This window comes from Drosophila hydei, unplaced genomic scaffold (assembly GCF_003285905.1).
Source record: "Drosophila hydei strain 15085-1641.00,03,60 unplaced genomic scaffold, DhydRS2 tig00000232-arrow-arrow-pilon, whole genome shotgun sequence".
In the NCBI taxonomy this organism is placed as follows: Eukaryota; Metazoa; Arthropoda; class Insecta; order Diptera; family Drosophilidae; genus Drosophila; species Drosophila hydei.
In genome coordinates, this window is record NW_022045690.1 from 193,776 (window position 1) to 217,534 (window position 23,759).

Sequence of the window (23,759 nt, forward strand, 5' to 3'; positions counted from 1 at the left end):
ATCTATATATATATCTGTATATCTATATATTTAAAACTTGTTAATGTTAATGGGCCAAAAGGCTTGAGCTTTGGCTCTGCCTGGAATTGAGAACCGAATGATAAGAATGAGTTCACTGAGGCAACTTCTTCAATAAACACTGATTTTAACAAAGGTAAGAAGCTTCATATAAATTAAAAATGGTTTACTGAACTTAAACTGCAAAGTAGAGAAACTTGAATTTTTACATAAATGAACTTGCAAGAAATGCTGCAAATACAACTTGATCTAAGCTGAGTTTCGTACCAGCTGTAACATTGGAATCTGTTATGAGAAAGCATGAGCTAAGACATTAGATATAGCCTGATTAGCTTGCATAGTTCAAATGAATGCCTTTGCCTTTAAAGAGCATACAGCTTGCGGCATTAGTTTTTTCCTTCCTGCTGCCTGCTCTTTATGTAACAGTACACTGGCATGCTGTCTGGAAAACTCATATACATATACACACACACACACATATATATATATATATAGAAGATATATATATCTCTATGTTTGTGTGTCACCATTACAGAAGCTGGCGGCACGTGCTCGCTACGCTGTCAAATAAGAAGCAGAGATCCTGCAGCAGCAGCAGCAGCAACCATAGGCAATCGCGTCGTTAACATATGTTGTGTTCAAGTTTCTCGACCAACTCGTGTGTGTGTGTGTATGTGTTTTTTTTTCTTTAACAATTTGGCAAATGTTTGTTGAAAATATACGAGCTTTTCATACATACACAGACATTGCCAAGACCGTGAACGGGTAGGCAGCGGGTAGATGGGTCGAGCAGCCGAGACACGCTTGCCTCGACTCAAAAGTGACTAAAGTGTTGGGCCCAAAACGAAGCATACAATAAGACACTAGACGGCACAGCACCAAAAACACACACAAAAAAAAGAGAAAAGTAAGAGATGAGTACTCAAAATGAAAACAAAAGTCAATATGCTTAGAGTGTTTGATGCGTAGCTACCCTGTAAACAAATGCGAATACAGAAGCAAAGTGCTCGAAGACAAAGACGAGATTTTATGTGAATGTTTAAACTTGTAGTTTACAGTACATAAAGTCTAACAGTTACGAGAGGGAGAGAGAGGAAGTAAGAGAGAGAGAGAGCGAGCAGAGCCTGCATGAGAAGTCTAACAGTAAGTATACCCTATAAGTTGTACGATATTTTGCTCGGGACTTAAACAAATTTTAAGAGCCCCAGCACATGGCTCAGAAAATATATGCCTAAAAGCTATTTACACACTTACACACACACACTCGCACGCACACACGCACTTAGATAGATAGGTGTACTTATGTGTGGGCGAAAATATGTTGAAAAACAATTTCATTTGCGGCGCGTCGTGCAAACCATTTGTGGGAAAATTGCTTGGCACATTTTTGGGATTGTAAAATCTGCACTTGAAGAGCTCACAGAATTGTGACGATCTATGTATTGGGTGGCAAGTGGAAAGTGGGCGCGGGTCTATTGCTTGCGCTGACCTTGCGAGAGTTGCTCAAGAATTGCGGCAAGTCGAGCAAACTTTCTGATTAACACATCAGCAAATCAAACGAAATCGAAATTTAAATTGCTTCAACTTTTGGCCGACTGCAATTGAGATTGTAAGCCATAGAGAAGCAATTACATCGACTGCCTTTCTTGGCCGGGCCAACAATTGAGAACATACTCAAAACTTTTGCAGCTACTCAATGCCCATTGAGTTGCGCTTGAAGTTTGCCTACTTAGCCGACTGAACCATTGTGAAGAAGTCTTTAAATTTTATTTGCAAAATCAATACTCATAAAGCGTCGAACGCACGGCTCACGTTTCAAATCAATTCCCAGCTCAAGATGCGGTTCATGTTTCCAGTTGTCGAAGTTTTAACGTGAGCAGGGTATTTGCCTGTTGGCCTAAAGATTATGTAATTATCAAGTTTATAATTTTCCGTTAAGCGAAAGTGCGAGCTGTGTTTTTGACAGCCTCGGATTCGTCATAACCGCATTTCACCGTAGATGAAAAGCTGTTAAGCTTTGTACACAAAAAAGTGGGTGGCTGTTACATGCAGCTTGAATTGAATAACGATGCAATAGAAAACGAGAAAGAAAGGAACAGAGAGCGCAGGAGAGGAGAGCAGCTAGAAAGGTAGCGAAGCTGGTGTCGACAGGTGATTGTGTTTGGAATTGACACTGACCATGCCCCTGTTCAATGTGCTGTGTAAGCCGAGCTGACAGCCCAAACAGAAATAGTTGCGGCATTGTCTTGCCAGCCTGTCAAGTGCTTTGCTTTCTCATCGTGTTATGGCCCAAACGCCACTTGGCCCCCAAATCGACACAGCTGCCAATGGGCAATTGGCTATTGTGGAAATACCTCTTAATCTCTGCAGCAGTGTGACCTTATAATTGATGTTGAAAAATAGCTGAGAAATTTAATACAATTGCGCGCACATATCCCAAATCGCTGGCATTTATATTAATATATTGAATCGTCCAGCCCCGCCCTGCTCGGCACCACTTCTGCCTTTTATGGGCCACTTGGTGGTTGAGTGGCTTTATTAACGCCTGGGACGTCGTTTGGCGTACACGGCCGCAAATTTAATAACAAATAGTGGCCATCAGCCACATGTCAGAGACAAACACACAAAAAACAAGCATTTGTATGTCTAATGTGACAAGCCGCACTGATACGAGGCGAGTTGCCAGCTGCCGCTGCTGCTGTCTGCCGTCTGCTGTCTGCTGCTATTTATGACCCATGTCAGAGATATCGCTGTTGGCTGCAAGAGTTGGAACAGCCACATGAAACTCGCAAAAGTACCTTATCAAATTCGTAATTATGTTAATAATATTATATATCTATATTATGTGATTATTGGCCAAAGATTACGGTTTACAGATTACAGTTTACAGATTACAGTTTCCACTTCAATGGAACTCATTGGCAATGCCTATAGTAGCTCTGCATGAAATCTTCTAATATTAACAGTGACTATTAAGTTAACAGCTGCTAATCAAAGGCAGCAGGCATTGACTTACCTTTAACAGTGACTGTTACGTTAACAGCTGCTAAGCAAAGGCAGCATTAAAAGTGACTGTTAACTTAACAGCTGCTAATCAAAGGCAGCAACATCTGTAGAGTTATCATTAACAGTGACTGTTAAGTTAACAGCTGCTAATCAGAGGCATTGACTGCTGTTTAGTTAAGCCCAGCCGACTCGACCCGGCCTGATCTATCGCTTTTTGTATAAATATTGTTGATATATTAACATGGAAGTTGACACAGAAAAGATTATCTATCTATCTGCTACACAATTTACAATTTATTTATATTTTCTTATAATGTTTATCATACTTCTATTCTTACTGCTAACGACATAAGCTCTTTCAGCTCTGCTGCATAGCCATGAAACCTTGACTTAGGAATATTGACGCTGTTCAGTCATTAAATGTTCAGCTTAATTAAGAACAAAACTTCCGCCAGCATCGCAGAAAAGTAGCTCGGTCTTATTTTAGACCAAGAGCTTAACATGAAATTTCCATTAAAGAGCCAAAAGGAAACTCAAAACTCAGCTCACTCAGCCTGACATACAATTCATTTCAACAGCTCTCATACATGCGCTGCCACAAATTGCAAATGAAGACAGGAAGCACAGCAATAAACGATTCATAATTCTCAATTCACTAGCTAAGCCTTGTGAGACAGACATTTGTCATATCTTATCGTACACAAAGTCAAATTTAAGTGCAGGGCAAGCCCATGTAACATTTATTACATCACAGGCTGGGCAAAGCGCAGTTGACGAAATTGCAACGAACGGACAAAATTTATGGTAAAAACAAAAATCGTACTCAAAAACTACTCGAACTTAAACAAATTGTGGCAATTACTCAACCGCAGACCAGCAACTGAACTGTTTACTCGTCCATGATATTTTGGTTTCACTTTGCTTATATTACTTTTTTTTTATTTTTGCTTTACATATTTCACATATTTTATGGATACATATTTTTCTTTGCTCAAAAAAAAAACTGAAATTGAAAACTCAAATATAAAGCAAAAACTTAAATAATATATGCTGAGCAAGCGAATGGCATGGCTGCCAGCCAATCAGAAACTGGCCGAAAACAATTGGTAAGGAAAAAAAAGAACAACAGGAATTGATTGACAAATATTTATAATTATGAAATACATCAGAGAGCGAGAGAGTGGCAGAGTGGCAGAGTGACAGAGTGTGTCGAGTATCGAGCATCAAAATCAATAACAGCGAATTAGTTCAATGGGAACTAGTTCCAATTGATAGTTTGACAGCTGTTGGACATTGCTTAAAACAAACTGCAAGCATTCCACTTAAACGATGTTGTCAACCGCAGCTGCCATTTCCAGCTTTCAGCTCAACGACTATGACAATTGGTTTTTTTTTTGCCTGACCTCTGCGGTTGTAACGCCAACTGAAGAGCTGAAAACCCCTCCACGGTCAGCAGCAACAGCAGCTTTTGCTGTTCAATTGCGGTTTGTAAGCTGTGCAGCATGGAACTCTGTTAGCTGTGCTCTCACAAATAGTTAAAGTATAGGAACTATAGATATATATAGATATAAATGAACAATCAGGAATCAGGCTAGAAACCCAAAAGGATCACTTTTATCTGCAATATTTGAGATGTTCATCCCGTTAATAGTGAATAGTCTTAAGTACTTAGCATCCCCTTCAGCAGCCCCTTTTCAAATTTGCTCTATTTGAGGAGTGCGAGAGGTCGTCTAGGGCAGCTGCTAAGTAAATGCAACAGTTTAAAAAGGGTTCCAATGCGAAGGGCTAGTACTTTCAGTTACTGCAACTGTATATATGTTTGGTAATATGTTGCTATATATATATATATATATATATATACGTATACAGTTACATATGTGATGTGTCACGGTCACATCTTTAATTCCGCATTGTCCCACAAATTGGCGAAGAAATTCTCTGATTGTTTATAGTGTTGATTGGGTCAACAATAACAAGCTGAAAAGCATACGTAAAGGCTTCATTGCTGCTGTTTTTTTTTTTTGACGCGAGTGCAACTCGATTGCGTCGGGGAAAGCAGAGGAAAAGTGGGAAAATGTGAATGGGTTGCGAATTCAGAAGTGGAAGTGGACAGGGCAGGGCAGGGCAGGGCAACGCAATGGAGGGCGAGCTACGTGCGTCGTATAAACAAAACCAAAAAAATATTTCGTTCTCTTCTTTTTCTTTTGGCCACATTGCAGATATACGAGCAGCGTTTTAAGCAAGACGTTAGTAAACACATGTGCATATAGGTCTACATCTATATTTAAGCACGCACTCATATCTCTATTTATATATAGAGCGGGAGATCGAGAGGCTTGGGTCGGGGGCGCTAAGCGATTTACGATCTTGTCAAAGATATATGCGGCTGGTGAAAGTATATAATTGAATTTAATTAGTTTATGCTTCGTGCGCCCGCTTCCAATTAGTCTTCCTTTTTGGCGCGTCGCTTTGTTATTGTCTGCGTGCCCCATGCACCTTGCCTCGTACCTCGTACCGCGTGCTTCGTGGCGCACGCTGTTTGGCTCAAGTTTTGATTGACATTGTGTAAGAATCTGGCAGTGCGACTGTCTCTGCCATTTGCCCCACTTTCCCAACAATTTTTGCTTTTGTGGCCTGGCATTGTTTTCCTGCTGCTGCTGCTGCTCTCGTTGTCCACAGACAAAAGCTTAAAGTTTTATCACAATTGTATTTAATTATGCGCTGCCTTCTGACAGACAGACAGAGAGAGGAAGAGAGAGAGCGAGAGACGTGGGTAGAGTTAACTGCTGGGAAGTGTATCAGAGCGACGCAGATTCGTCAACTCTCTAATGCCCAAAGAAATTGCTTTGTGGCTCGCCATAAGCACTTTACTCAATTATGCACATTTGACGAGAATTCGCTTTATAAAGAGACATCAAAATGCAAAAGCAATGGCAGACAATCTCAGCAAAAATGTGGATAATGTGACAAGCATTAAGCGCAATTACAAAACCCATTTCCATTCAAAACTGGGCGTAAATAAATCTGAAAGCAGAAAGCAGAAAGCAGAAAAAGCTGCTCGGAAATTACAAATATCTAAATTTAGATTCAGCTCGCAAATGAGAGTTTACTACTCTTCGCTTCCTTAATGACAGCTGTCATCAGCGAAGATATTCATATATGATATTTCTATCTGTTCGACTAGAGTTTTGGGCTAATCTGATGTGAATATATTTTTGTTAAGCCAGCTAGTTTCCTACTCACGCATATACCCCGAGAAAAGTGTATACTTGTTGGCCATTAGGCACGTGTCAGATGGCCGGGCTATAATTAAACCCAAAGTAAAAATGCTAAGATGTCAGCCAAATAGAAACGAATCAAAATGGCAGCCGGCCGACTCATCTTTGTCGTCAGGACGTCCTGACGGCTCTTGTTCTTACAACGACTTCAGCTTGAGGAGCTGCTGCTGCTGCTGCCGCGCGATGTTTATGATGCGTTCATAAATACCTGGCCAGCAACGCGCTGGGCACTGCAAATGGAAATAAACATGAAAAGGAAAATGAAAATGAAAATGGAAACGAAAACGAAAACGAAAACGAAAACGAAAATAATAATAATAATAATCCAAATACAGTTCAGCAGACACATCAAGCAAACGGCACGTCAAGCCACGCTCGGACTGTGCTCCACTCACTCTCCACTCATCCATGCCAAATATCAAATGTCGCTGAGATGCTAGAGCTGATGCTGATGATGGCTGTGTTTTAGCCTCCATTTCTGGTTGCTCGTTGGGGGCTACCAAGTGCTCCAGTGTGGCGACGCTTGCTTATTGCGTATGAAATCACTTAAGACTCAGTAAACAGCTCCCAGTGGCAACATAAATATGAACTTAAAATAGCCAAAGAGCGAGACGCAGATCCAGAGAGAACGAGGCAAAGAGGAAGAGAAGCGTCAGCCTTAAGAGTATAATAACAATACAGCCCACTTTACGAATGTTAGTCGGAATTCGAAGTTCGAGTTTCAGTTGAAGTTCTACAGCTGTCTATTCGTGGCGGCCAAATGTCCAACAGCGGCCATTTGTCTGCCCCCCCTCACCACTCACTCTGCCCCCCTTTGTTGCCAATTGGCCATGGCCATTGACAGTTGCCTGTTGGTGCTTGACAATGGCCAGTCGCCCTTGGGCATTTTTGGCCAAGCTAAAGATACATTTGATAAGAAAAATATCTAACCAATGAACTATATATTTGGCTGATATCTCGACTGACTATATTAGCACATTCAACTTTATTAGTGTGGATATAGATCGCAAAACAGAACGATTTGCTGCAAACACTCCCTCAACTTTATCGAGCCTCCTCCTAACAGACTGTTCATAACATTTTCAATAGACTTTAATCCAGATCTTCAATGTAGCCATACGATTTAAATACTTCCAGAAAAGTTTATTTTTCAGGGGAAGATTTCCAAATGGCCTTTTGCCAAGGTCAACTGAAAATTCCGATCTCCATCTAATATCTCTCTATACCATATACAAAAGAAAAACTGCTCGGTCTGCTGGTAACGAGCTAATTGAATTGGCTAGAGCATCGTTATGGGCTCTCTTGTCACCCGACATCAGTGTCTCCCATTCTTATAGACGGACAACCTGCCAGAATCAATCGAAGTGAATCAATTTTGTGGCATTTGGCAGCACTGGCCTCGACGCTGACTTTCGCATATCCCATGAGGTCGACGAACGGTCGCTTGGGTGTCTTGTACTACGGCGGTACGATTATGTCCTGCCATTGCTGCTCCTAATCGAAACCAATTCCCTTGACTGATGAGAACACACACACATACAGATAAAGATACATATATTTATAGCGATTCCACTTCATTGAAGCGTCGCCAAGTGGGCATAATTACGTGTTCTGTATGTGTATGTGTGTGGCTGTGCGTGTGTGTGTGGGTCTATGAACTCTTAATTTCTACAGAAATTCAATTTGTTGTTGTTTCGGGTGTTGCCTTAAAACACGTACTTTTAAAGCCAACAGGAACTTAAGACTAAGGCCGACCCAATACAAGGCGAGCATAAGATTAAATGAGTAAAATGCCTTCAATTATATTAGAGTAGAAAGTGTCTTGTACATTAAAAGTTTTAGACATTTTGTAGTATCTAGTAATTGTAATATAATAATAAATAATATCTTGTGATTGGTATTGGCGTACCTTGTACTGTATCTTGGTATGGTAGTATTTAGAACTAATATTTTGCAGTACATTTTATATACTGTATTGTAGTATTTAGTATTGTGGTACCTAGTACCTAGAACTGTAGCACCTAGTAGTGTGGTACCCAGTACCTAGAACTGTAGTACCTAGTATTATGGTACCTAGTACCTAGTACTTTAGTACCTAGTACCAAGTACTTTAGTACCTAGTTCCCATTACTTTAGTACTTAGTTCCCAGTACTTTAGTACCTAGTACCCAGTACTTTAGTACCTAGTACCTAGAACTGTAGTGCCCAATATGGAAGTACCTTGCTCTTAATATTGAAGTACCTTAATATTGGAGTATCTTGTAGTACCTAATATTGCAGTACTGTGTACCTTCTACTGCAGTAGCTCTACTTAATATTGAGGTATCTAGTTCCTGGAATTTCGAGCCAACTACTGAAGACTGTATCTAGTATCTATTAGTGTATTCATCATTGATTATTACATATATAAAGCTATCTATTACTGTTATGTCACATACTCAACATCGATTCTAGTAGCAAGTACCTTTGGTAGTTTGTAGGGTATTAATGTAATCAGCTTACGCTTGCCTCTAGTTTGGTGTGCAGCGTTGACTGTTGTTGACAGCCTCTCAACAGGACGAACACAAAAGCCCCACCAACTTGGCACCCATTAAATTGAGTTTTATATTGAGAAGCCTGGCACCCCGACTAACGGTTATTGAATTAAATGTCTGTCTATCTGGCCAATTCTCCCCATCTAGCGCACGCTCTGTCTTTTCCCTCAAACTCTCTCTCTCCCTCTCTCTCTCTCTATGGCTGCTATGTTTGCTTAGCCTTTCGTTAATTCACAGCAATTAAATGAGAGTTTGGTAATTCAAATGGCTGCAAATTAGTCGAAAACTATTGATGGCATATCAAATGAGTAACGCATTTATATGAGATATACGATGTTAATCCCAAGTTGGGACCAACTAGCCGACGATAGCCCTGGCCATTGGACTGTTACTCTTCGGGGGTCATTGAATGCTGCGGGTCAACACTCAGTCGGCTTTGTCTCAAGTGCCGGCTAATTAGTTAAGCATTTAAAAGCAGAAAACAAAACAACTCTCAATGTTTACTAAAATAAAATAGATGCGACGTAAGACATAAAGCTGATTCATTGCTCGTAAAGTTGTTCGTTGTCTACTTAAATGTGATTTGAAATCGATTCATATATTCATATATCTGTTTTATGCATTAAGTGCACATAAATATCATAGGTTCGACCACTGTAATCAGCATTTAAGCTATGTGCGTTAAATATTACAGATAAACAACTTCAGCTTCATAGTTTGACCTCTCCAACTTTTGTTTGCCGTGAGCAAGGAAACTGAAGGAAATATTTTCAGAGCACAAACACAGAATGAGCTTGAATATAAAATAGTTATATGAACTCAAGTAACTTGCACAGTTTGCAGACTAATTGAAAGACTTTCAATGGAACTGTTTTAGACTAAACATTGATACAGAGTGTAAGAGTTCAATAAGTTGAAACTAATTTTCAAATATTTTGTTTCTTTTGTTTTTAATCTAAAAGGCTAGATTAAGTATTACAATATAACAAAAATCGCCTTTGTGTTGCATAACACTATCAGTTCTTGCATGGAAAGAGTTAACAATACTTGTCTAAACAATTGAGGCTGCTCGAGCCGAGAGCGCGCGACTAGAGCATACGCTGTATGCCAAGAAGTCTGCGTGCTGACATGGAGACACTCCTAGGTACGCAAGATATTGTCTGAGAAGTAGAATTGCTGAAGCTGGGGCATAATTGGAGAAGGAGAGAGAGAGAGATTCAAGGTCAGCTGCTGAGTAAATTCAATGAATGATTTTTTTCTTAAATTAAATAAAGATTTTTTAGTTGACTGAAAAGGTACATACATCTTGACTCTACCGGACTGGAAATGTACCCAAAGTGAGCTTCGTTTAGTCAAGGAACCGCAATTTTGCTTCAGTTTTGGTATTCTAGACATCTCAACTATATTTCTGAAATAATTAATTTCTGTTCATTTTACAGCACTTCAAATATGCTCAAAGTCCTCTATCTTGCATTTTAGTTAAGTATATGTGCAAAATCAAATGTTCCAGTTGAGTTCAAATTTCAGTTTCTGTTGCAGCACATCAAAATGTCGCCTTTGATAACAGACGCAGGTTAGACAGTCTAAGCGAGACTTTAAAATTATGATGCCTGCAAGGGTATTTAATCTTGCGGAACATAAAACTGGATATTCTTTTCACTCTTTGTTGTTGTTGGGCAATGCTTGCACAAGCCAGCTGTACGCAAGAGATAGCAGACGAGGTCGCCCCTATATGGCGGGCAGCAGATATGGCGGGGCTGCCATAGCCGGGGGCTTAAAACAATAAAGCAATATTGTGCGCGGCTGGACAGGCATTGTCATCTTTTGATGCTACCCCAGCTGTTCTACACACAAGGGTGTGTGCCCGTGTGTGTGTGTTTGTGTGTGTGTGTATATGCTTAGTGAGATTTGGCTTAATTAAATTCCGGCACAAAGGATTCATTTGGCGCTTTAAGCTTTGCATGTGATCGTCTTTTTATGCCTTTTAACAAAAGTCTTAACGGCTTATTGTGGCGAAACACACACATCCACGCACACACACACACACACACACACTCACACACATATTCACATTCTTATGCACAGTTCTCTATGGAGCTGAGGCGCGCATAGATTTTAATTACAACTATAAATCATAGACGAAAGAAGCAAACCCTTCGTCTTATATTAATGACACTCGCACATGTGTTTCTCTCTGTATGTATGTGTGTGCGTGTGTTAGCCAACTGTTTGGCAACTGAAACCCATTAAAGCACGAACATGCATACGTAAGATTTTCATTCTCATTGCTGATTACTTGGCATTGTGGGCCATTGCCGGAGGCCGATGCTGGCCGAGATCGGTTCATTGTTTGGCCATTGTTATTTGGTCTTTCATTGGTCTACGCCCGTAATCAGTTGGCCCAAATTTACAGCCAGCCGGTACATAAAAGTTGTGCATTAAAAAGTTAAGAGTTTGTTAGTTAGTTCACGGCCAGCTGGCAACCAGCCGAGCCCCGCTGGCAATTCGTGCCTTCCACAAGGCGTCAACCCTTTAAGGCTGAGCACCCCCACACACACCTACGAGTACCATACACAAGTTGCAAATGATTTCGAGCCAGGCTAATGGTGCTAGCATGCTTTATGGCATCGTATTTATGCTTTATTGCTGCACTGTGGCCACGCTAAGATAATTGCGGTAATGCAACGTACGACGTCACTGGGGAATCCCAATGCCAAGTAAAATCCGCACACGAATAGCTGTAATTAAACATCTGCCGCTAGACTTCTTAACGGCACCACAAGTAGTTGAAAAGTTTTCATAAGATTGGCAGATTGAATTGAAATTGGGCAGAGTTTGAGAGACTTAAGAACAATCAACTTTCAATGTGCGAAGAGTGTCCCGTAATTGTTATTGATAAATGGTTTCTCTTGACTCAACTTTTCATTTTCTTGACTAACTTTATTAATACTTTCTTGTATGTTTGAAGTTTAATCAGCTCAAAAGCAGGCAGCTTCTTCATACTTTATTTTTGCTGAAATTAATTCAAATTTAAAATATCACTTGACCACTTTTGATTTATCTATATTTATTTATCCATCTGTTTACTTGGGTAGATCTTACTATTCCTAGTTGTGATAAGGTCATACTGACTAAATTTATATGAAGACTTGTCGCTAACTAAGGAAGATTCTGGAGCCTGAAGCATTTCAACGTTTGGTATGTGCGCGATGAGACGTTAGAATAGCAAGAATGAAGGAGAAAAGTTGTAAAAAGTATGATAACTGAAGTGCAACCAGAGGGTCATACCTAAAGTTAAACAGCGCCTTCCTTATAAGCATCAAGAACTTAATGGTCCATGGCGCTAGCTCCTGCTCTAGGCCAAAGAAATCTCTATGCAGTTGACACCATTAAATTATAATAAAAACAGTGTCTGCTTAGCTTTCGCTCTCTCCCACTCTCTCGTTGCCTCTTTCTTATCGACTGTGCAGTGGCAATCGTCAGCTCATAAAGTTCACATGGCAAGTTTGTTCCCAGGAGTGAGAGCCAAGTGCGAACACATAAACACGAGCAGCTCCCACTAATTGCGCTGCGCTGTATGTGGCATTAAAAACTTGATTCCCATGACAATACATAGTGTTGCTTTCTGTGTCTGAGTCTGGCCTCGATAGCCCTAGTTAGTTAGTTAGTTAGTTAGTTTTTTAATGGATCTACTTTTGAGCCCTATACATCAATCCCCATTTGCCATTTCCCATTAAGAGGCCACCAAATCTCGGCCAGACGGGCGCGTGTGCCACATAAATTTGTTGTCCTTTGTTGATGTTGCTGTTGTTATTTATTATTTGTGATTTCAGCACTTGCCACTTGTTTGTTAAGCATTTTAAAATCGAAAAAGCAGCGCTCGTCAACAGCAACAATAGCGGCAAAGGTCATATTGTTCATTGTCCAGTGCTGTTCATTGTTGTTGCCATTGTTGTTGTCGTTGTCGTTGTTCTCGCCCTCAACCTAAAAACGAACACCCACATCTGTCGCTGCCGTCGAAAGACACACCAAGTGGCATTCAAAATGCCAATCAAGATACGAGCTCACAATTTACGATTGGCCAGCAAGGACAACAACAACAACAGCAACAGCAACAACAATAATATGCTTAACAACAATAACAACAGCATCAGCTATATGAAGTCAGTGCAGCTAAAGATTGTTAATATATTTTGGACGTTCACTTCACTCTCGATTCGATTTATCTGCCACACAAATGTTGCAATTGAATTTCTGGCCATATTTCATTTATCTAAAAACATTTCTTATAGACACACTCAGCGGCCTGATTCGATTCGATTCGATTCGACTTGGCATATTCGCTCAAGTGCCTGCATAATGAATATTACAAATAATCTTTTGCTTTACGAGCCAAGTTGCCCAGTTCCCCAGTTGCCAAGTTGCCAAGTTGTCTGCCAGATTTTACAGAAAAACTTCACAAATTCAGGCCTCCATCTTTGGCTGTTTGCTATGATTTATTTAATGTGAAAATACTTACGTTTAGCCAAGTACTTGCTCCAGTGCCAAAGGATATTCGGGATGGGTTCAGTTGACGTTAGCTGAAAATATATGCAAACTTTTGTAGTACATATGCAGTTAGGCTTAATTTGGTGCGTCTAGTAATTTATGGATGTTGTCTGTCGAAATTATTGATTTGGGCTGGCTGTCAGCCCACAGTGTTGCAGGTCGTTTATCACGCATACGCCCGATGGGTTGTTTATAGTATTCAAATCGATGCATGCGCAGCCTAGCGACGACCCTTTGGGGTCAGCAGCCGTGTTAAGTATTTAATTTTTTCATTTATTTTTCATTTAAATTTTAATTTTCTATCATTTATTTGCATAATTTTGTCTCTTGCAGGGCGCTGATCAACAGCTGGAAAATGCTGTGGAGCGGGCGGGGACTGATTTCTAATTTGCCTTCGGCTACATGTTGAGCTCAAATAAATTGCAAAAGCTGCGGCTCAATTTCGCGCGCGACTCATTAAATTTGAAGTAAGGTCAGACATTGGGCAGCTGCTGCTGCGGCTGCTGCTGCTGCCTACTAATTGCGAGCACACATACACATAAATATGCGCGACCCTTTCACAAATGAGGGTCAATGTGAGGACATTCGCATAAACATGCAAAAAATTGCCACAAAACCCACAATCTTAAAGCAAACAACACTCAAGCTCACAATTTTGATCCTGACAATGTCTTGTATCCTCTTGGAACCGCAGCCGCCCGCTGGGAATGCAATGCACCGCCTGTTGCCCGCTGCCTGTTGCCTGACAACCACAGCAGAGACTGACAGCAGTTGTAAAATTATCTAAGCTCCAGCCCAAGGACTCGTATATATCTATAGGCTACTCTGCTGATTGTAAGGCTTTTGCCTCGATATTGTCGTCGGTCGTTATGCTATTCAATTGAGTGATTGGAAATCCTTTTGACTGCATTTTACCTTTTTCCACAATTTCCCTGAGTACAAATGATGAAACGAGTCTGATGTGAGGGATGAACGTCGGAGTACTTGCACTCTATAACTTAACTAAAGGGTATAAACCCGTCGAGCAGCTGGCATTTTTCTGTGCATTTATTATAAATATTACATTTTCTTTAATTAGCAAATTGATATAAGCTGCTTTATATATATACTATATATATTTATTATATATTTGTTCAGACTTTTGTGTAAACACTTGAAGAACAAAGCCAATAGATGAAAAGCCTTTGTCCTGATTTAGTCGTCATTGAAGTGAACTCACATAGATTGTTTGCTGTTAGCTTCAGCTGAGCGCTGATGCTGTCAGGGCAGTTATAATTATTAATATCATCTAATCAAATTATATATTTAACTGTTTATTTGATATTTTAGTTCATAAGTGTTGATTCAAGTCGATTGGGCCATCTTCAGCTTTATGTATGAGTTCAACTTTTGAGCTTGAACTTGAAAGGCTGCCGTCACTTGGCCACTTCATTTGGAAAGGAATTTTCGCAATTTCATTGGAAACGTTTGGTGTTGCGATAGCTACTTTGCGTCTCGCGCCCTTCTCGCTGGTCGTTGGCTTTGATATGCTATGCCCTAACATGAAAGTAATTGCACTCCCTTGACTGTCGACTGGACAAGAGGTCGGTGCATTATATAGAAGCTGGCAGCTAGACAGCACAACAGACAGAGAAACAGACAGACAGACAACCAGATAGATAGATAGATAGACAGACAGACAGGCAGGCAGGCAGGCAGGCAGGCAGGCAGGCAGGCAGGCAAGCAGATAGAAAGATAGACAAGTAACTTGGCTTGGGTGACAACATATCCAGTTGGCTACAGCTGTACAGGGCTCGTGCTATGAAATCTGTGTGCACTGAAGATTAATATGCAGACGCTGCGTTTTGATGGAGCTGTTGGGCAAACAGACAGACAACAGAGGCTGACAAGTAAACAATTTGAATGAAAGGCTATTAGGCGCCAGCACGCGCACATCTACTTAGACACATGAGCAGCCAGGAGCTCGCACGCATCTTTTAACCTGCTCCCATTAGCAACATTTGACCAAGCGTTGCCTGGCATTTCGAATGTGTTAATAATACAATTTTATTTATCACACACACACAGTGACAGAGGCGCGTATGCAAATTGCTAGCAGAACGAGCCGAAAATTTACGATGCGTTTCGCTTACTGTAGTCTGGTCAAAATTTGGCTGGCGTGTCTGACTATTTTTGAAAAGGGTTTGACATTTCAGGCACACGTCCAGCACTCAGCTCCCTCCATCCGTCGTGACTGGGCAGCTGCTGGCTAGCTGGCTGCTATAAACAGAAAGGAGCTGGAGGTTCGGGGTCACTGCTGTAGCAGAATGACAAAACGATGTCTAAACGAGCGTTCAACGAGCAGCAAAGAAATTGACCAACAAAGGAAATGTACGCATACATATATATAAAAAAATAAATAAAAATAAACCAAAAATTGTCCAACTTGCTCTGCACGCAGTGGAGTGGCCAGGAAGAGTCAGTTGCAGAGGTGGGGCAGACACGACCCTTTCGCTGGACAGTGCTTAAGGCGCACACATAGCTGCGTATGCATGAGCAGCTCACACAGAATTTGACACGAAACTGTAAGGAAGCATTTTTTGTCTGTGCACAGTGCTCTGAAATCGTAAATAAATCAAATAGCATTTGCAACATTCTCAATAAGTTGTTAAGAATTACGGTGAAAGTTTGATTTGCCCCGGGCAAATACAGTTTAGACCACTGTGCGTTGCGCCTGGAAAGGGCCTGCTATACATACATTACACATGCACACACACCCGGACCCACATACATGGGTAGCCGAAAAAGGTAAATGGCTGCGTCGGCCTTTTGTTAAATGTCTCAATTGATGCAAAGGCGGCACACGGTACGTATGCTTAATGTTTTATGCGCCCAGAATGTAATAAAATGAAATAAAAATGGAAACAAATAAATAAAGACACAAAGCAATAAGACATGCAAGAAAGAAAACAGAAACCTGTTCCAAATAAAACACTTAATTCATTCGTACAGGAAAACGAGCTGACCAAATGCGACTTTAGTTTCCCTGAGAATTCGTTCAATGAGCTCGGGCAATGCTGTAGCGAGAGATATGTAAGATATTTAAGTTATTGTATTATTGAATGTAAATGTATTGAAATGTTTATTAGGTGCAGCTTTCATTGTTTTGATTTGAATAATGGCAATGAATTAATAATGGATATTCAGCAGCAAACGTGACCTATACAGAACTCTCATTTTCTGTCAAAAGTTGAGCTCTAGAGAAAGTTTATTTGCTATGGAACATGCGATGTATCTATCTATACTTCCGTTTTATGCTAACTACACAAATCTCTTTCCTTGCTTAAAAGATAGCCAAGCGGAGGTAGTAACAGCTTTTGGAAGCTGCTCTTCAGACGATGCGTCTCATTCGTTAATTGATTCGAACAGAGCAAAGGGGTAAAAGCACGCCGTCAAGTAGTGAGCCTGGATACAAGACATATGGCTCTAGGTGAGTGCAAGGCCTGCTTCTACAGAATATTCTTTACTTAGCAAAAGACAAACGAATGAATGAGTGCCTAGAAGGTGGCACAGGTATAGTATCCCGTTCTATGCCCTACTGCCAATGAAGTGTTAGCTTCTATAATGTTCTCTCCTCTCTCTTGTCAGATAGAAAAGGGATACGAATGCGATATTCTCGAAGATTAGGTGTTGCTAGGCATATGCCGGCCAAGCTTCTAGCTACTACAGACTGCTCTTTGCTTGGCAAGAGCCGAACGAAGAGTCGATTCGCTTAGAGGCATAGAGAGCATCTGGTGTTAGATACGGCCAGCGTACACGCAGTTTTCTTTTACCTTTTGTCACATATAACTTCGAGAGCAGCTTAACGATATCACTGAGGTCAAGCATTAGGCACCATAAGAATTCATATGATTAGCCAGCGCTTCGATTGTCTGGCCTTTGGCAATTGGATAATTTTTGATAATTTATTTGTATAGCCAGAATAACAATCAATGTATTCAGTTTGGCAGAAAAGCGGAAAGGTTTGTGGTCACGCTATCATCAATATCCATGTTGGGGGCGTTGGCAAATGTGACAGGCTAAATTACACGACAGAATATTTTTGAATAAAGCAATTTGTATCTGTGCGCCAGTTAGGTCGCCAGGCGTCTGTGGCCCCACGTTTATTTTGCAATAATGCCAATAATAACAATGGGCGCGCGTTTGTTTGTTTGCCACTTGATAAATGAGAAGCCGGGCGACCGAGCAGAGGGTAACGGCTTATGGCCAGTGGAGCGGTAGGTTTCTGTAATGACCCCAATACCATTGGCTGACCCCGTAGTCCAACCCCTTACCTATTGCCCCTGGCCCCTTAGACTGCCAGTCCGCTACAAAAGGTGTTAACTGTCCATGGTCGCATCGGTATTTGTATTACTTTTAGTCTTATTGTTCGCTCTCTTGTTTTCGACAGCGGCCCTGCCTTTGATTAAGTTGTTGGGCGTGCCCCAGTTAGCATCTGCTCGTTGAGTGGGCGGCCAGACTACCGCACTAGCTGGCCATACATTTATGTATATCTATAGCCTTGGAGCACACCACAACAGCACATGGCACTCTAACCAAAAAAATAAAATAAGTATACGAACTGTGGGCGAGCAAATGTGAGCAACTAGCCAACAAGATGAATGTATCGGATACTAACTATAAATTAAGCCCATTGGAGCCTGTAGGTGACACAGAAATCTCCCTTTCGTGTGCAGTCTCCAGCCAAATTTACGCGTTGCCGAGTTACAAAATATCTCTGACATCATTCAGGCAAAGTCGAGAACTAACTTTGCGCCCAACATGCGTAGCCTACTGGAAGGCGACTTGATGCATATAGAATATGAATATGTCTGCAATGTGATCAATTCGGAAATATTGGAAAAGTTTTACATGCCACAACTTATCAAGGCTATCAAATATTAGCTACTATCAATGCCTGATAAGATAGTAACTCAACTATAAACTAGCCTCAGCCTGGTTGCAATTCAAGCTGCATTCTACTTAGCAACACTTGTTAGTGACTGTTAACTTTGGCTGATTGCACAAGCTTACAGCATGTAAAAAAATTGTGTATGTTATGTTATGCTTCTACCTAACTCAACTGTTAAGTTCAGAAGCTGTTCAAATGATTGTTTGCCCCAATTTAGCTACACGTCAAGAAGACCAGCACAAGATTAATGGCACAACAGGCTGAAGTTACTGAATGTTAGCTGACTTCACTTTGTTAGCATATTTAACCATGTTAAAGTGCCTGCTATCTTTGACAGGCAGTCATAGAACTATTGTAGCTTCAGCTGCCAGCAGCCTCACGGCAAATTGAAATTATCTTCTGACATTAACTGCCTGTCATTTAACAGCATGTTAAATTAAGTTTTCACTTTGACAGTCAGTCAGATCTATAAATCAAAAAGAACCCTAGCAAAAGGCATAATTTGCATTCGCTTAGGCAACGAGCCAATCTTCATTATTTCTTCTATCTAATTATATGTATGTACGTGTGTGTGCGTGTGTGTGTGTGATTATTATTAACAGCCAAAAAGCCGCATTTTTCGTTTCGTAATGTCGCTGACGCACATTTTAATGACAGCCTTTGGCTGTTGTTTCCATTGTTGTTGTGATTATTGCTGCTGTGGCTGCGACTGTTGTTATACATATCTAATGTCGATTGTCAACGTGTCGCGTCATCAGTTTTACGCACCACTTGTTTCCCGGCCACATATCGTGTATTTGTTTCCATGTCTCTCTGTCACACCCTTTGTTTTTCTGTCGCTCTCTCTCGCTCTGTCTTGTCGCTCTTGCCGCATATAGACATTTTATGTCAGCATTGGAAACAAAAAGAACCAAAGGAATTTACATATTTTTATGCTGTTCAATTTAACTAGAATTTGTTTACTCGCACTCGTCGGCGGGGTCCCCGGTCCCCGGTCTCCGGTCTCAGGGTCTCGGCCAAATGGCAAATGGCAAAGCGAACAGAACGAAATTGTACGCTGTTATTGTTACTCAGCTATTCAATTGATTTTGAGAAGCTCAATTGTTTCAGCCACAACATACAAAAGGATGCCCATAAGCAGCAGTAAGTCGTGAATGATTGACTCCGAGGTGCCCTGTAACAAGTAGAAATCGAACAGAATATGAAGTAGACAGGCCAAAGTATGAAACCATATTGTAGCCATACCCAAGTTGCATTTCAGAACTATATATATTTTAAATATATACTCTATTCTCTGCAAATATTTAAACTGGTTGCTTTCAGCAGGCCATTGCGATTCTATATGACTCAATTAATCGATATATCTCGTAGCTTTAGCCTGGCTGTAGGGTATTAAATATGAGAGCCTACATTAAGCGCGCTGCTCAGCCAATTTATTCAGCGAACGGAAAAATGTTTCATTCTTGGCCTTATCTGTGCCAATCAGCTTCAATTGCTTTTTGTTGGCACTTAAGTGGCACACAGCTTACAAAATACTGCTGCAGCTGCAGCCCAGACGCACTTGAACACTATTGTTGTTGATGTTGTTTGTTGTTGCTGTTGCTGTTGCTGTTGCTGTTGCTGCCGGCCACACGCTCATTTAACAGCGCTTCCACTCAAAGTTGTGCGTAATTTTTCAGCTGGTTTGCTTCTGCTTCCGTTGCAGGAACTTTGCAAGGATTTAGCTGCATTTCCACTTGGCCCCAAGTGTTTCCTCTCAATTGTTTTTCATGTGCTGGTCGGGGCGACTGGGCGACTGCTTGACTGGGCGCCCCGCCTGGGATGTGAATGTGAATGTTTTATTGTTGCTGCTGCTCCATAGTCGGCTACTCTTGTATTAGCTTAATTCCAGTGCTCATCTGGCTTATGTAGCAGCTAAAATGTTTTCGCTGACTCTCAGCCCTCGCAGTCACAGTCGCAGTCGCAGTCACTGTGACTGTGATTGTGAATGCTCTTGTGCTGGCCCTTGAAGTTCATTAATTTTTATGGCAACTTGAATACAAGTGAAGTCAACTTCTAAATAAACGACGACTCGCCAATGCAAATCTCAGGTCTCGAGTCCCTTTTGTTAAACGATAATAATAAAAAAAATAGAGACGGAGCAAAGCAAGAACAATTTTTTAAAAGTATTTTTTATTGTTTATACGCTTGTTTTGCGCTGCTGCTGCTGGCCCCTGCCTGCTGGGCAATACGTACATATATAATATTTTCTTGCACAAATATATGTAAATACATATCTATATATATATATATATGTGTGTATAATGCGCGTGGCAATTGGCATTAGAGTCGCAGCAGCAGCTCTAAGAAAACAGAGCGCACTAGAGCCAACGCAATATATTAAAACAGCGCGCAGCCAGCAGTGCGTATACGTAATGTATGCAAGTTCGTCAGGCTGCAAGACTTTGGCGCAGCAGCGAGAGGAGTGCAAGGTGGTTACAGTCTGCTAAGACCAATGTCAAATGGTAGTAAAGAATGGATTGCTGTAGCCATAACATTTGCATTGCATAGCGGCTATCTGCTTAGCCAGCGAACACGCATAAACACGCTAAACAGCAGCAGAAGCTGTTCGCTTGGTGTGCACACTGCGGCATTTTATAATAAACCTATCTATTTGCCAACATTAAAAAACATGAGCTGTCAATGTTGTTTAAAAGTATAATACGCTTTTGTCTCGTATACTATTTGATGCGACGCTGCTCGACAAGTCACAAAGAGATTCTCAGAAATGCTTTCGCTTGATATTCCTTTCTCTGCATAGTACCATAATTCATTCAAGTATTTTTGCGTTATTTTTTAGCTTACGCAGAGAGTGAGAGAGAGACACTAAAAGATTTTTATAATTAAAATTGACATAATGCTGCTTCTTATTACGTGCACGACTTCATCTTTGATTCAATTACAAGAAGAACTCAAATTTTATTAATAAGATTATACAAAGTATTTAACTGAATATGTCTGTGTGGGCTTGAGGAATGTGAAGCTAAAAGCAAAGTCAAGGAAATTGAAACCATATCAAAGAATATTAGCTTTTCCTTTAAAAACTCAGCTGTAACTAAATAGAAAGACTTTATTCGCACCTAAGCTAATCTGATTCGCAGTTGCTTAAACCTTTTAACGAAAACCTTTCAATGCCAATTATAAATTCATGAACAAACAGTCATAATGAATGCATGACAGACTTTGTTGTAATGTGTAATTGGGTTATAAATTATAGAAAATAAAGCAAAATAAATTCAATTTTAGGTAAATTTAATTTCAGATTCTCATTTGATCTAAAATGCCATTTTTATGGCTGCCAATTGAAATTTTTCAGGCCAAGCAGCAGAAGACATGAACAGTGTGCGTGTGTGTGTGAGTGGAGAACCAATTAAGTTCGCAGAGCAGCTCATTTTTATGTCGGCGATTTATCGACATTTGGCAGCTGGTTCGACGAAAAGTGTTGCCTACTTTACGGCTGCAGCTCTTGAGCTTGATAACGATATGCATGTAGAGATGGCTACAAGTTATAAAACTTGAAGTGCTAGTTGTACCTTTTTGACAATGACACGCAACAAATGTCGCTCAATTGCAATAAAAAGCGACAGCAATAAACTGACGAGAATAGCTGACAGAAAGCCTGTCGCAAAATTTGAAGCTGTCACAGCATAAAACTTGCTATGCGTTGCGTATACGCAATGAGTGCGTGTGTGCGTGTGTGCGTGTGTGTTTTGGGGTGCGTATGCAAATTGTGGGCAAAAGCTGAAGCTGCCTTTAATAAGCCACGCACATAATGTTTTACAATGCCCAATACAGATGGCTATAAAGGCAGTCAAATGAGATGGAGAGCAAGATAAAGAGAGCGAGAGGGAGAGAGTCTCGACAGTTGGAATACAATGTATATATGCATATACTCGTATGAATGTATGTATGTGTGTGTGCTTATTCATAAGCTACTTACTTTTTCTACCTAAGTCGAATAATTGTGGAAAATAATAATGTTGCAACTAATTGGCGTGGCTAATTGTCTCTCTGTGTGTGAGTCGGCGTTTGCCTGGGGAGTGGCCGTAAAGACAAACTGAATAAATAAAGGAAAAAGAAGCCGAAAATTGTTGCAGTTACGCACAGTTTTACTGCTGGGAATGGCCCAAACAACTACAAAACATAATTGAAGCCATGCCGCATAAAACTTTTGCCAGCCAACCCACAAATTAATATATGAACTGGCTATGTGTGGTGGTGTGTGCGGGGTGTGTGGGTTGTCTGTCTTTTTTTTTTTTTTTGATGTTTGTTCAGCTATAATATTCGTAATACTCATTACTTGCCTTCTGGGCAGCAGCTACTCAAATGTTGCTGCGCTCCTGTAAATTTCCATCGTATTTTCCTTTATTTTATTTATTTTTGTTTACTTTTGTTGCTGTTGTTGTTGGTTTACTTTTTGTTTTTGTATTTTAATGAGCCTCCAATGCCGTGGCAACATAAATTCCTTAGTTATTATTCTTGTTGTTGTTGTTCAGCGTCCAATCAAATGTCTTTGCCTTTGCGTATCAGTTTTTGTCATTAAAATTTAAATGCTCGACAGAAGTTTTACTTGGATACGTTCTGAGAGAGGCATTGGCATTGGCATGACATAATTTAAGCAGCATCATCATTAACATGAACGTCATTTAGGCAGCAGCTAGTACCACTAAGTCTTAATCAAGTTGTGGCTGCCCAGTCGACAAGTTTCTGGCCAAAAGTTTTTATACTTTATTACACACACAGAGAGAAAGCGAGAGAGGAGAGAGAGTGAGAGTGAGTGAGCGACACGGCAGAGGGAGACACTGAGCTTAGTTTTATGCAGTAAACTTAATAACTTTGATAAAAAGACAAACAAGTTGCGTGCGCAAGTTTATGAAAACAAATTAAAATACCCAAACGGCAAAGCGAGTTCAGCAGGGCACAGAGTGTGGCATACTTAATGCTGTGATAACTACAATGCCAGCAGCATTAGCACATAACAACATAGTTGCGCTCGAGCATCATAAAAATGACAGGCACCTGTGTACGCAGCTCATAAAATCAATGAAAGTTCGCGCATTACGTATACGCAGCTTGCCACAAGGTCAGCGCCAGATGAAACAGCGGCTCAAGATTGCCAGCACTTCTAGTATATTTCTGTTTATAATGAGTATTCATTACGCGAGGCGACAAAGCGGCGAAGCAACAATGTGGCTAAGCGGCAGCCGGCCCGGCCCGCACGGCGTATACGTACTATATATAATAAATGTGTGTGTGTGTGTGTGTGTGAGTGTTTGGGTGCACTGCTCGCTGGCTAGTGGCTTTTGTTATACATTTAAGCCGCCAACGTCCACACAACATTCAGCGAGCCATGCGACAAATATCACACATACGCCATGTGGCCCAGGCTGCCGCATAGCCTGGCGT

The 23,759-nt window shown here is 40.8% G+C and overlaps 1 protein-coding gene across 1 annotated transcript in view; it reads right to left on the minus strand.

The window, feature by feature from the left end:
- LOC111597439 (sex peptide receptor) overlaps positions 1-23,759 on the minus strand; it is a 54,504-nt gene that overhangs the window by 20,147 nt on the left and 10,598 nt on the right. Inside the window, exon 2 of the mRNA XM_030223524.1 lies at positions 13,356-13,416. The gene's annotated coding sequence lies outside the window, so the exon portion shown is untranslated. The remainder of the gene's footprint in view (positions 1-13,355; positions 13,417-23,759) is intronic.